This window comes from Triticum aestivum, chromosome 3B, assembly GCF_018294505.1.
Source record: "Triticum aestivum cultivar Chinese Spring chromosome 3B, IWGSC CS RefSeq v2.1, whole genome shotgun sequence".
Lineage (NCBI taxonomy): Eukaryota > Viridiplantae > Streptophyta > Magnoliopsida > Poales > Poaceae > Triticum > Triticum aestivum.
Genome location: NC_057801.1, coordinates 723228062 through 723240913, shown reverse-complemented (window position 1 = coordinate 723240913; position 12852 = coordinate 723228062).

Below are 12852 nucleotides of genomic sequence, written 5' to 3'. Positions count from 1 at the left end.
GGGCAAATTCAAAGGGAAGCCCAAAGGATCTTGGAACCCCAAGAAGGTAAAGGATAAGGAAGGTAATGACGTGATGGATCTGCCGTGTCATATCCACACGAAGAAAGACGAAGAGGGTAACTTCATCTACCCAAAGCATACCACTCGCCAGTGTCGGCTCTTAATCCAGCAGTTTCAAGGAAAACAGCCGAAGGACAAAGAGAAGGAGTCGGACAAGGCCGAGGACAAGGAGGACAGTGATGGAGAGTACCCTCATGTCAACTCCACTCTGATGATTTTTGCTGATGTAGAGAGCAAAAGTCGATTGAAAGTGATCAACCGTGAGGTCAATATGGTCGCCCCGGCGACACCAAGCTATCTGAGATGGTCGCAAACTCCCATTACTTTCGACCAGTCTGATCACCCTACTCACATTGCCACCCCTGGGAGGCAAGTGCTGGTGGTCGACCCAGTCGTCGAAGGCACTCGACTTACGAAGGTATTGATGGATGGCGGCAGTGGATTGAATATACTGTATGCAGAGACGCTCAAGGGAATGGGCATTCCGATATCCAGGCTCAGTTCCAGCAACATGAGTTTTCACGGAGTCATCCCTGGAAAGAAGGCTGAGTCACTCGGCCAAATAGCTCTGGATGTAGTGTTCGACGACTCGAAGCATTTCCGCAAAGAGAAGCTGACATTTGAAGTCGTGGATTTTCGAAGCGCCTACCACGCTATTTTGGGAAGACCAGCCTATGCCCGCTTCATGGCTCGACCATGTTATGTGTACCTCAAATTAAAGATGCATGGCCCCAAAGGCGTGATCACTATCACTGGCAGCCGGAAGAAGGCAGAAGAGTGTTTCCAGAACTGGCTCCGAGACAGTGGTAGAGCTGGAAGGATACAAGAAAAATGCAGATCCGAGTGATTTGTTACGGGCCAAGAAGCCCGCCACAGAATCAGCGTTCCAGTCGTCTGGGGAGACGAAGCCAGTTCATATCCACCCGACCGACCCCAACGCAGCTCCGACCCACATTTCCACAACACTCGACTCTAAATAGGAAGAAGCGCTCATCCAGTTCCTCCGTGAGAACTAGGACATCTTTGCATGGAAGCCAGCTGACATGCCGGGTGTTCCTAGGGGGCTGGCTGAGCATCGCCTTAGAGTCGACTCAAAAGCAAAACCTGTTAAAGAACATCTTCGATGGTCCGCCGTTCAGAAGAAAAAAAGCCATTGGCGAGGAGGTGGCTCGACTCCTTGCAGCAGAGTTCATCCGAGAAATATACCACTCCGAGTGGCTCGCCAATGTCGTCATGGTTCCCAAGAAGGACAACTCACTTCGCATGTGCATTGATTTCAAACATATAAATCGGGCCTGCCCAAAAGATCATTTTCCTCTCCCTCGCATCGACCAAATTGTCGACTCGACTGCGGGGTGCGAGAGATTGTCTTTTTTAGACGCTTATTCTGGGTATCATCAGATCCGTCTGTATGGACCTGACAAAATCAAAACAGCTTTCATCACTCCATTCGGGTGCTTCTGCTATATCACCATGCCATTCGGCCTCAAGAATGCCAGAGCCACGTTCATGAGAATGATTCAAAAGTGTTTACTCACTCAAATCAGTCGGAATGTGGAAGCATACATGGATGATATCGTGGTCAAGTCACGAAAGGGTTCCGACCTGTTGACTGACCTAGCTAAAACATTTGCCAATCTCAGGAGGTATGATATCAAGCTCAATCCATCAAAGTGCACATTCGGAGTACCTGGCGGAAAGTTACTCGGTTTTCTCGTTTCAGAACGAGGAATCGATGCTAACCCAGAAAAAGTTGGCACCATACTCCGAATGAAACGCCCTGTGCGTGTGCACGACGTCCAGAAGCTTACTGGATGCTTGGCCGCGCTAAGTCGATTCATCTCTCGCCTCGGTGAAAAGGCATTGCCCCTTTACCGACTGATGAAGAAGGCAGACAAGTTCGAGTGGACTCCAGAAGCTGATGCAGCGTTTGCCGAGCTAAAAACTCTGCTCTCCACCCAGCCGGTGCTTGCTGCTCCAATCAGCAAAGAGCCTCTGTTGCTTTATATTGCAGCCACAGGACAAGTCGTCAGTACAGTACTTACGGTCGAGCGGGAAGAAGAAGGGAAAGCCTTCAAAGTTCAGCGCCCAGTGTATTATCTCTCTGAAGTTTTGACCCCATCGAAGCAAAGATATCCCCATTATCAGAAGCTCGTATATGGGATCTACATGACCATGAAGAAGGTTGCTCATTATTTCTCTGATCATGACATTACAGTCGTCAGCGACGCACCATTGTCAGAGATTCTGCACAACAGAGATGCAACTGGTCGAGTGGCTAAATGGGCGATTGAACTCCTTCCCCTTGATATCAAATTCGAGGCAAAGAAAGCCATTAAGTCCCAGGCTATAGCAGATTTCCTTGCCGAGTGGATTGAGCAACAGCAACCGACTCAAGTTCACTCGGAGCATTGGACCATGTTCTTTGATGGCTCTAAGATGTTAAATGGTTCTGGTGCTGGGGTTGTTTTGGTTTCCCCCCGAGGAGATAAACTCAGATATGTGCTCCAAATCCACTTCGATTCCTCCAACAATGAAGCAGAATATGAAGCACTCTTGTATGGGTTGCGCATGGCCATTTCACTCGGCGTCCGTCGCCTTATGGTCTATGGCGACTCAGATTTGGTGGTCAATCAGGTGATGAAGGAGTGGGACGTTAGAAGCCCAGCCATGACTGGATACTGCAATGCAGTGAGGAAGCTCGAAAAGAAGTTCGAAGGGTTAGAGCTCCACCACATACCCCGACTGAAAAATCAAGCAGCTGACGATTTGGCGAAGATAGGATCCAAGAGAGAAGCCATCCCTAGTGATGTGTTCTTGGAGCATATCCACACTGCGTCAGTCGTAGAAGATCCTTTTACCGACGAAGCTCCGCAACCTAAGAGTGTTACGGATCCGACTGAGGTTGAAGTCCCAGCAGTGGTCGACCTGATCATGGAAGTTTTAGTGATCACTCCCGATTGGACAGTACCGTATATCGCGTATATATTGGGGAAAGAACTCACGGAGGATGAAGAAGAGGCTCGACAGATTGTTCATCGATCTAAGGCCTTTACCTGATAAGGGGACAACTGTACAGAGAAAGCGCGACTGGAGTTGGTCAGAAATGCATAACGCCGGAGGAAGGTCGAATAATCCTTGATGACATCCACTCGGGGACCTGTGGCCATCATGCGTCCTCTCGGACCATCGTGGCCAAAGCATACCGAGCCGGATTTTACTGGCCAAGAGCGAATGAAATGGCAAAGGAGATAGTCGACAAGTGCGAGGGATGTCAATTTTACTCCAATATGTCACACAAGCCCGCGTCAGCTTTGAAGACCATACCACTCGTCTGGCCCTTTGCAGTATGGGGGTTGGATATGGTTGGTACTTTGAGAACAGGCAGAAGCGGTTTCACCCATGTGCTAGTAGTAGTCGACAAGTTCACCAAGTGGATTGAGGCCAAACCCATCAAGAACCTCGATGCTGGTACTGCTGTCAGCTTCATCAGAGAATTGATATTCAGATATGGAGTCCCACACAGCATCATCACGGACAACGGGTCAAACTTCAATTCCGAAGAATTCAGAGCTTTCTGCACGTCTCAAGGCACACGAGTCGACTATGCTTCAGTCGCCCATCCACAGTCGAATGGACAGGCAGAATGAGCCAACGGCTTGATTCTCAAAGGGTTGAAACCCCGTTTGATGCACGATCTCAAGCATGCGGCTGGTGCATGGGTCGATGAACTTCCCTCGGTGCTTTGGGGGTTAAGGACCACGCCCAATCGGTCGACTGGAAGAACTCCATTCTTCTTAGTCTACGGAGCTGAAGCAGTCTTGCCGAGTGACCTCCTCCACAATGCTCCCCGGGTCGAGCTCTACACCGAAGCTGAAGCAGAACAAGCGCGGCAGGATGCAGTCGACCTTTTAGAGGAAGAAAGGGAGATGGCTCTGATCAGATCGACCATTTACCAACAAGACTTGCGTCGCTTCCATGCCAAAAAGTGAAGAGTCGAGCCTTCCAGGAAGGAGATTTAGTTCTCCGAGTGGATCAGCAGAAACCACACAAGCTTGCTCCTTCTTGGGAAGGTCCCTTCATCGTCACCAAGGTTCTCCACAATGGAGCATACCGTCTTTACAATGTCGAGCATCAGATCGACGAGCCCCGAGCTTGGAACGCGGAGCTTCTCCGCCCCATTTACACTTAAGTATTCACTCAGATGAGTTGTAATAAAAGTACTTCTGTAGTTTATTTATCAAAGACAAGAGCTTTATTTCTTTTGTTATTTCTTTTGTCCACACAAAACAATCCCCCAGTGGGTGGCTCGGTTGCGAATCCGATTCGCCTAAGTCTGTAAAAAAATCCTAACCGAGTGGTGAGCCAGTCTCCCACACGAAGGCTTAGCTGCGAAATCCGTTTCGCCTAAGATAAACAAAATCCTACCGAGTGGTAAGCCAGCCTTCCACTCGGAGGCTTAGCTGCAGTCCAAGTACTCGCCTAAGTTAAACAAAATCCTACCGAGTGGTAAGCCAGCCTTCCACTCAGAGGCTTAGCTGCAGTCCAAGTACTCGCCTAAGTTAAACAAAATCCTACCAAGTGGTAAGCCAACCTTCCACTCGGAGGCTTAGCTGCAGTCCAAGTACTCGCCTAAGTTAAATAAAATCCTAGCGAGTGGTAAGCCAGCCTTCCACTCGGAGGCTTAGCTGCAGCCCAGTGCTCGCCTAAGTTAAACAAAATCCTACCGAGTGGTAAGCCAGCCTTCCACTCGGAGGCTTAGCTGCAGCATTGCGCTCGCCTAAGTTAAACAAAATCCTACTGAGTGGTAAGCCAGCCTTCCACTCGGAGGCTTAGCTGCAGTCCAAGTACTCGCCTAAGTTAAATAAAATCCTGCCGAGTGGTAAGCCAGCCTTCCACTCGGAGGCTTAGCTGCAGCCCAGTGCTCGCCTAAGTTAAACAAAATCCTACCGAGTGGTAAGCCAGCCTTCCACTCGGAGGCTTAGCTGCAGCATTGCGCTCGCCTAAGCACAAATACAATGTGCACTCTGCAAGGGGGACGAGGTGCAGGTCGACTGCTACCCTCTCCTTCCGAGCTATGCCACAAATACAACGTGCGCTCTGCAAGGAGGACGAGGTGCAGGTCGACTGCTACCCACTCCTTCCAAGCTACGCCACCAATACAAAATCCTATCGAGTGGAGAGCAGACCTCCCACTCGGGGCTTAGCTGCAGCCCAGTGCTCGCCTAAGTTTTTGAAAATCCTACCGAGTGAAGAGCAGACCTCCCACTCGGGGGCTTAGCTACAGCCCAGTGCTCGCCTAAGTTCTTGAAAATCCTACCGAGTGGAGAGCAAACCTCCCACTCGGGGGCTTAGCTGCAGCCTAGTGCTCACCTAAGTATCTGAAATCCTACTGAGTGGAGAGCAGACCTCCCACTCGGGGCCTTAGCTGCAGTCCAGTGCTCGCCTAAGTTTTTGGAAATCCTACCGAGTGGAGAGCAGACCTCCCACTCGGGGGCTTAGCTGTAGCCCAGTGCTCGCCTAAGTGTATTGGGGAACAAGTCGATTGCAATGAGCGCTTCACTTTAAACATGCAAAATACACCTCAAACCGAATGTAAACATATTCAATGTTGAATCCAAATTCGGATAACACCTAACGAAATCGAAAGTGCTCAGGCGCTAGGCCTGTTAAGGTTTATCGGTTACAAAACTCACTCGGCATACCGAGGCAAATTTAAAGTATCAAGCTCAGAAGTTTTTTACCCCTCCTGTGGAGGGCTGGAAGGCGCAACAAACTCGTCCAAGTCGATTCCATCTGCAATTCGAGTGGCGGCGGCGATGAAGGTCTCTATGAAGGATCGGAAATCGTGCTTCTTGGTGTTAGCCACCCTAAGGGCCACCAGCTTGTCCTCTCGAGCATCCTTGCAATGAACGCGGACCAGAGACAGAGCAACATCCGCACCACACCTGGCCGAAGACTTCTTCCACTCCTGCACTCGACTTGGGACCTCGTTCAGTTGAGTCATCAGAGACTCGAGGTCGTTCTGGAGCGTCTCTCTTGGCCAGAGTGTTGTGTCGATGCGAGAAGTTGCGACCTTCAGCCTTGCAAGATAGTCGACGACGGCAGCAACGCGAGATTCAAGCCGGAGCACATTCATGGCGGCTTCATCTTTCACGGGGGAGTTGATGGGATCCAGGTTTATTTCCAGTCGACCAGTCTCCTCTTCAAAGTTCTGGCAAAATTCTGCAAGCACAACCACCGATTCAAGACAACAATCGGAGATCACAATTGAAACGTCTGTTTGTTACAAAGGATTACCTTCAAGCATGAGGAATAGCTTCTTGGCGAGTCCACCCAGATAAGCCTCCAGATCGTTCTTCTTTCCCTCCAACTCGCTGGCCTTGTCATTCAGGGCAACCTTGTCACTTTTCAGTCGACTGACCTCCTTGTTGGCAGCATCAAGAGCAGCCTTCAGATTGGTGTTTTCTTCTTCAAGCTTGGTAACTGAAGCCAACTTTTCATCTGCGAGCTTGGTCTTCTCTAAAGCCGCTTTCTGCAACTCAGCCAAGTCAAGGTCTTTCTTCTTCAGGGCATCCCTCACTTTGTCTGCAAAATTACAGTGAGATCAGACTCTGAAACAAACGAGAGGCAAAAGCAGTCGTCGGAGGCCTCACCAAACATACCTTTAGCCTCCTCCTTCGCCTTCGTTAGGTTCTCTTGGGTCAGTTTCAGATCAAGCTCGAGCTGAATATGTTTGTTCTCCATCTCAGTGTAACGAGCCGCAAGGTCGCGGGATTTCTACGAAGAACCAATCGACAGATGTCAAAGACAATTCACTTCCGAGTGACTAAGGAAAAATCATAGCATTTCTAAGACTATGGCCGAATACAAACATTCGACCACAGTCTCGGGGACTACACCTAGTGGGTGCACTCAGCATGCCCCCACTAGTTTCATCGGTTAGAGTCGACCAATGAAAAAAAAACAGGAGGTGTTCTTCAGACTATAGTCGACTGCCAGCAGTCGACCACAGTCTCGGGGACTACACCCAGTGGGTGCACTCAGCGTGCCCCCACCAGTTTATGAATCTATTCGACCTAGTCGAGTAAAGAAAAAAAACTTAAGGCATAAAGACTACAGTCGACTGCCAGCAGTCGACCATAGCCTTGGGGACTACACCCAGTGGGTGCACTCAGCGTGCCCCTACTAACCCGGAATTTCAATCGGCACACCCACTGGGTGTAAGACAAACTCTAAGAATTCTAGAAAGAAGAGTTTTCAGATATCATATCCTAACAGAACAGGCAGGTGACCGACTGACCTGAACATTACTCTGAAGAGCTGAACTGGCGTCATAGGCTGCCTGACTGGCTTCTCGTATTGCCTTCACTTTCTCCATCATGACCCCCGCTTGGCGTATTGCTTCTTTAGCAGCATTAGCCTGGTCTTCTGGAACGTGGTAGGTTGAGAAAAGCGAGGGTTGAGCAGCACTCGACGATGAAGGACGAGCACTCGTCAACGGCACCGCAAAGGTTACGGTAGGCCGAGTGACATTGTCTCCCTCCACGACCAATGTCTCGGGTGCTGGCACATCCCGAGTCGCCTTGCCAGCAGATGCTTTCTTGCTCCTCCTCTGCCTTGGTGGTTCCTCGTCGTCGTCGTCGGGAAGGTCGATAATGACGTTAGATGAAGCTGCAGAAAAAGAATCAAAATTAGAGACAAGAAGCCAATCGACTGAAAACGGAATCACAAGAGTCATACCAGGCTTTCAGGTAACAGCACCCTCCATCTCGTGGTCTTCAGCCCTGGCCGAAGTATCAGAAGTAGCAGCACTGCAGTTTCAGAAGACAGTCGATTAGCTCATGAGTCGACTAACAATAAGTTCATGAGGAACAGACAAATTCAAGATACACCATTACCCTGAGATAGTGGGGATCACCATCTTCATCTTCGGCAAGACCTTCGCCGAATTCGACGGCGCCACTCGAGACTGCTTCGGAGCTTTTTCAGTCGGCACCGGAGAAGTAGTCCGAGGGCGCTTGGACGACTGCGTGACGGTTGCGACCCCCTTACCGCACTCAACCGCGGGATCATCGACAAGCTTCGAGCGTCTTTCCGAGCGAGGAGGTACAACTTCCTCCTCCTCCTCCTCCTCCTCCTCCTCTTCCTCCTCATCAGAGTCATCACCCTCATCATCGTCGTCAGCATCCGAATCCCACTCCTTCGGGCTTTCACCCCCACTTCCTTCCTCCTCTTCAGTCGGCATCTGCGCTCCATTGGGCATCGAGTATAACTCGGTGGTGGCCTATCAGACAACAAAACAAAACAAAGATCAATCGACCAATTCGCAGCAAAGCAGAATGAATACAGCAAGATTACAATTGGAGATAAGTGGTCATACCGTGTCCGGTGTATAGGTACAGTCGAGTGGTGGGATCCTACTAGCCCCTCGAGGGTTGTCCTTATTCCCTGTGATGGCTGCCACCCACCTCTCTAGTGTGGCGTCGTTGACCGCTTCTGGATGGACCCGAGTGGTGTCTTCGGTACCACAGTACAACCACATCGGGTGGCCTCGGTACTGAAGCGGTTGGATGCGCCGTCTAAGGAAGACCTCCAGAAGATCCATACCCGTCACTCCGTCCCTAACAAGTTGGACTACACGCTCCATCAACATTTTCACCTGAGCTTTCTCCTCAGGAAGCACCTTCAGAGAAGAGGGTTTGTCCACTCGGTCCATGAAGAACGGAGGGAGACCAGTCGACTGCCCCGGCGTCGACTGGTCTTGGCAGTAGAACCAAGTCGACTGCCACCCTCTGACCGACTCAGGAAGGGTCATGGCCGGGAAAGTGCTCTTATTCCTCATCTGAATCCCAAGACCACCACACATCTGGATAACCTTAGTCCTTTCATCGTCCGGACTCGCCTTTTTCACTGTTTGTGAGCGACAGGTGAATATGTGCTTAAAGAGACCCCAGTGTGGTCGACAACCCAGGAAGTTCTCGCACATGGACACAAAAGCAGCAAGATAGGCGATGGAATTGGGGGTGAAATGGTGGAGTTGCGCCCCAAAGAAATTCAGAAACCCTCGGAAGAAAACACTCGGCGGCAGAGAAAAGCCACGGTCTACATGAGTGGCTAGGAGAACGCACTCACCCTCCTGCGGCTGCGGTTGACACTCGGTCCCCGGAAGCCTTGCTGACCCGTGGGGGATCAGACCCTCGTTGGCCAGGTCATTGAGATCTGTCTCGGTGATGGTCGAGCGGATCCAATCCCCTTGGACCCAACCCTTTGGCAGGCGGGACCTTGACGAAGATCCGCCCCGACTGGACGGTCTCCCCTTCGCTTTCCCCGTCGCCGTCGCCTTCTTCGCGCACTTTAAGGCCGCCGTCTTCTCCTTCACCATTGTCGCCGGCGAAGCACGTGAGGAGTGGATAGGCGGAGGCAAGAGCAGGCGCAGCGGGCGGAGGCAAAGAGGGCGGAGAGAAGAATGGGAAGGCACTGTTCAAAAACCCTCGCCCGACGCTTTATATAAGGGCGCTTCCGAGTGGCTGACGAGTGGGTCCGGGCGGTCCTGTCACATCCTGAAATAGACATGCACGCACGATACGTGGCGAAAAAGGCGGCGCAGAAATCGAGGCGTCCACGCCTTATCCCATCCGAGTACCGCGGTCTGCCCCGTTTCGCGCGCTTCCCAAAATTTGGATCCCACAAAATCCGCTAACGGCAGATCAATCTGTCAGACGATATCTTTCCTACGATCCGTCGCTCGGAAGTTCACTAAAGTTCAAAAGCCCACTCGGAAGAAGAAAGGAATGGATCAAGGCGACTGAAAGAAAAGTTGATGCCAACGCCGAAAAGAAGAATCGCTGATCCAGGATACGACATGATCAAAGCACGGGAAATAGGTTGGAGAAAATCATCAACTCCTTCCTCACTCGAACCTCGATCCATTCGGGGGCTAATGATGAGGTTATGTACCTAGGGTAGGGTCATGGACCTATCTGGGATACCCTACCCAAGGACATCCTTAGAAGAAGCTACCTTCCAGTCGACCAAGAGGGACTTCACTCGACAATGAAGATAGCCACTCGACCATGAAGCCAACCACTCGACGGCCAGGAGACCTAAAGCCACTCAGCACGCAACGGTCTGTCATTAAGTAGCTTTAATAGTCTTCATGGCACTTTACGAGGGCGTTACCAGTAACCCCCTATCTTAATGTACTTTAAACCCTGCATAACTGAGGGCCGGAGGGGTCTGGCGGACTCTATATAAGCCACCCCCTCCTCAGTGTAAAGGGTTCGCACCCCTGTAACTCATATACACAGAAACCAGTCGACCGCCTCCGGGCTCCGAGATGTAGGGCTGTTACTTCCTCCGAGAAGGGCCTGAACTCGCTAACACTCGTGTGTACAACTACTCCATAGCTAGGATCTTGCCTCTCCATACCTACCCCCCATTCTACTATCAGACTTAGAACCACGACATCGACCCCTCCCCCCCCCACCGCCGCCAAAGGAGAAAGTACCTGAGAAAGTCATACAACACTTTATTGATAATGCTCAACCACCGGCAGTGAAGCTTAGGGACTCGGACTATGAGCGCTCTATCAAGAAGTCATATCATGCACAAAAAACAGAAGGAGTCGAGCTCGAGCTCAAGCCAAGCAGTTGTCAAAAAAGCAGGAAAACTGTTCCCCAGCTGGGAGAATAGGCAGTGCAATCAATCCCCCCGCTCATTGTACAACCACATGAGAGTACCGCCGATCAGCTGGTAATAACCGACGATCATAGAAGGCAGGCTAAAGAGGTCGGTGTCATTGTTGAACAACTCCTAGGCGTCGAGGATTTCCAAACGTTTACATAGGAGGAATTAAGATGGAAATTTGTCCACGGGCAACCTCTGGTGAAGCCTGAGGAGGTCCGGCTTCTATCAACGAGAATGTATCAATTGCATGAGTGGTGCCCAAGAGAAGTAAAGAACGGGCAAGAGTCCCTCATGGTGAAAGTCAAGGAAGAGCATTACTTCCATGCAAAAGATTTTTGGGTTGAGTTTCAAGAAATGTTTCAGTTATTCAATCAAGACACGCTCGACAAATCAATCGTCAGTTGCTATTGTTTGTAAGTGATTTCTTTCTGCAATTTAAGTCTCTAGCTAGTTGTGCTCGTTCATTACCTGTAGTTATCCTTACTATTTTCTTTTATGTGGTATTATGCAGAATGAAGATGTATGAAATGAAATGAGGTGGACGCTATGGCATTGGGTTCATTGACCCAAATACCATTAATCAAGAGACATGGTCACAAGAATGGTCGAGAAGAGACACCGAGAGAAGCTTGCTAGAGTTTTTGAAGCGACTAAATAACCAACCAGAAATACTATTTCCTTACAACTTTGGGTGAGTGACACTGTCTTGTACTACAAATTCTGTTTTTCTTACTAGATGTTGATAAGTAGTGTATTTGATGAGTTATGCACATCCCCGCTTAATTATATAAACGTGTGCGCATGCAGTTTCCGCTCGATCCTGCTAATCATTGAAGTTGACGAGGGAAAATTTCAAGTACCGAACTCACTACTTAAAGACGTTAATGACTACGCAATCGTGAGGGGGATGGTCGATAGGTAATTTCAATCATTATCGCACTATGTCGGCCTCTTTAGTTCATTTCCTGATATCAACTAATTAATAACTCCTTTATTCATTTTCTTTGCCGGCAGGTATGGCTTGGCAAAAGTTCATCAAACAGGTTGAAGGCGCATGAAAACAACAACTAAATTGGGTGCGACCCAGGGTAATTAATTAAGTAGTACTAGCTAGTTGCGTCTATGCATCTCTTTAATTCTAATTTCAATACCATTATCATGCTTGATTAATTATTATCTGGTTGGATTCTATTCTCGTAAAGGCCCTGAAGCAGATGCATGGGAATAATTTATGTGCATACTACGTTTGCGAGAACATTCGCAAGATAACGTCCGAAAGGACCAAAACTGATAGACAACTTTGCGTACGTTCGCCAGAACACTATTCACAATTTTTTTATCATGTTCTAATATATATACACACAACTAATATATTCATATTGATCTTATTTTTTAATAAAGATGCAAGAGATGCGGGATAGGCTCCTACCGACGGATCGCGTATGTAACGCCCCAGATATAATTTCTATATTTGTATCCAACTCTTGCCGTCTCCGGCGCTAAGTTATATTTATTTCTCGGGTTCGGGTCTTTGTCTCTGTGTGTTGTTTTCTTTTTCGTGCATCTCTTATCATGTCATCTCGTGCATCACATTTGCATACATGTTCATCTCATGCATTTGAGCATTTTCTCCGTTGTCCGTTTTGCATTCCGGCGCTTCGTTCTCCTCCGGTGGCCATTTCCAGCTTTCTTCCATGTGTGGGGTTCAAACATTTCCGGACTGGACTGAGACTTGTCATGCGGCCTTGGTTTACTACCGGTAGACCGCCTGTCAAGTTTCGTATCATTTGGACTTCGTTTGATACTCCAACGGTTAACCGAGGGACGAAAAGGCCTCGTGTGTGTTGCAGCCCAACACCCCCCAAATTTGGCCCAAAACCCACCAAACTCTGCTCCATGTCCTAGAGCGTTTGATCATGATCGCGTGGGCGAAAACCGCACCTCATTTGGACTCTCCTAGCTCCACTTATGCCTATTTATACCCCCTCCATTCGGATCTCCTCTTCCCCCGTTCAAAACCCTAAAAAAAAGAGATCCATCTTCCCCGCGCCGGGCCGGACGTGTCCGCCCGCGCCGGACGTTGTCCGCCCCGCCGCCGCAGCG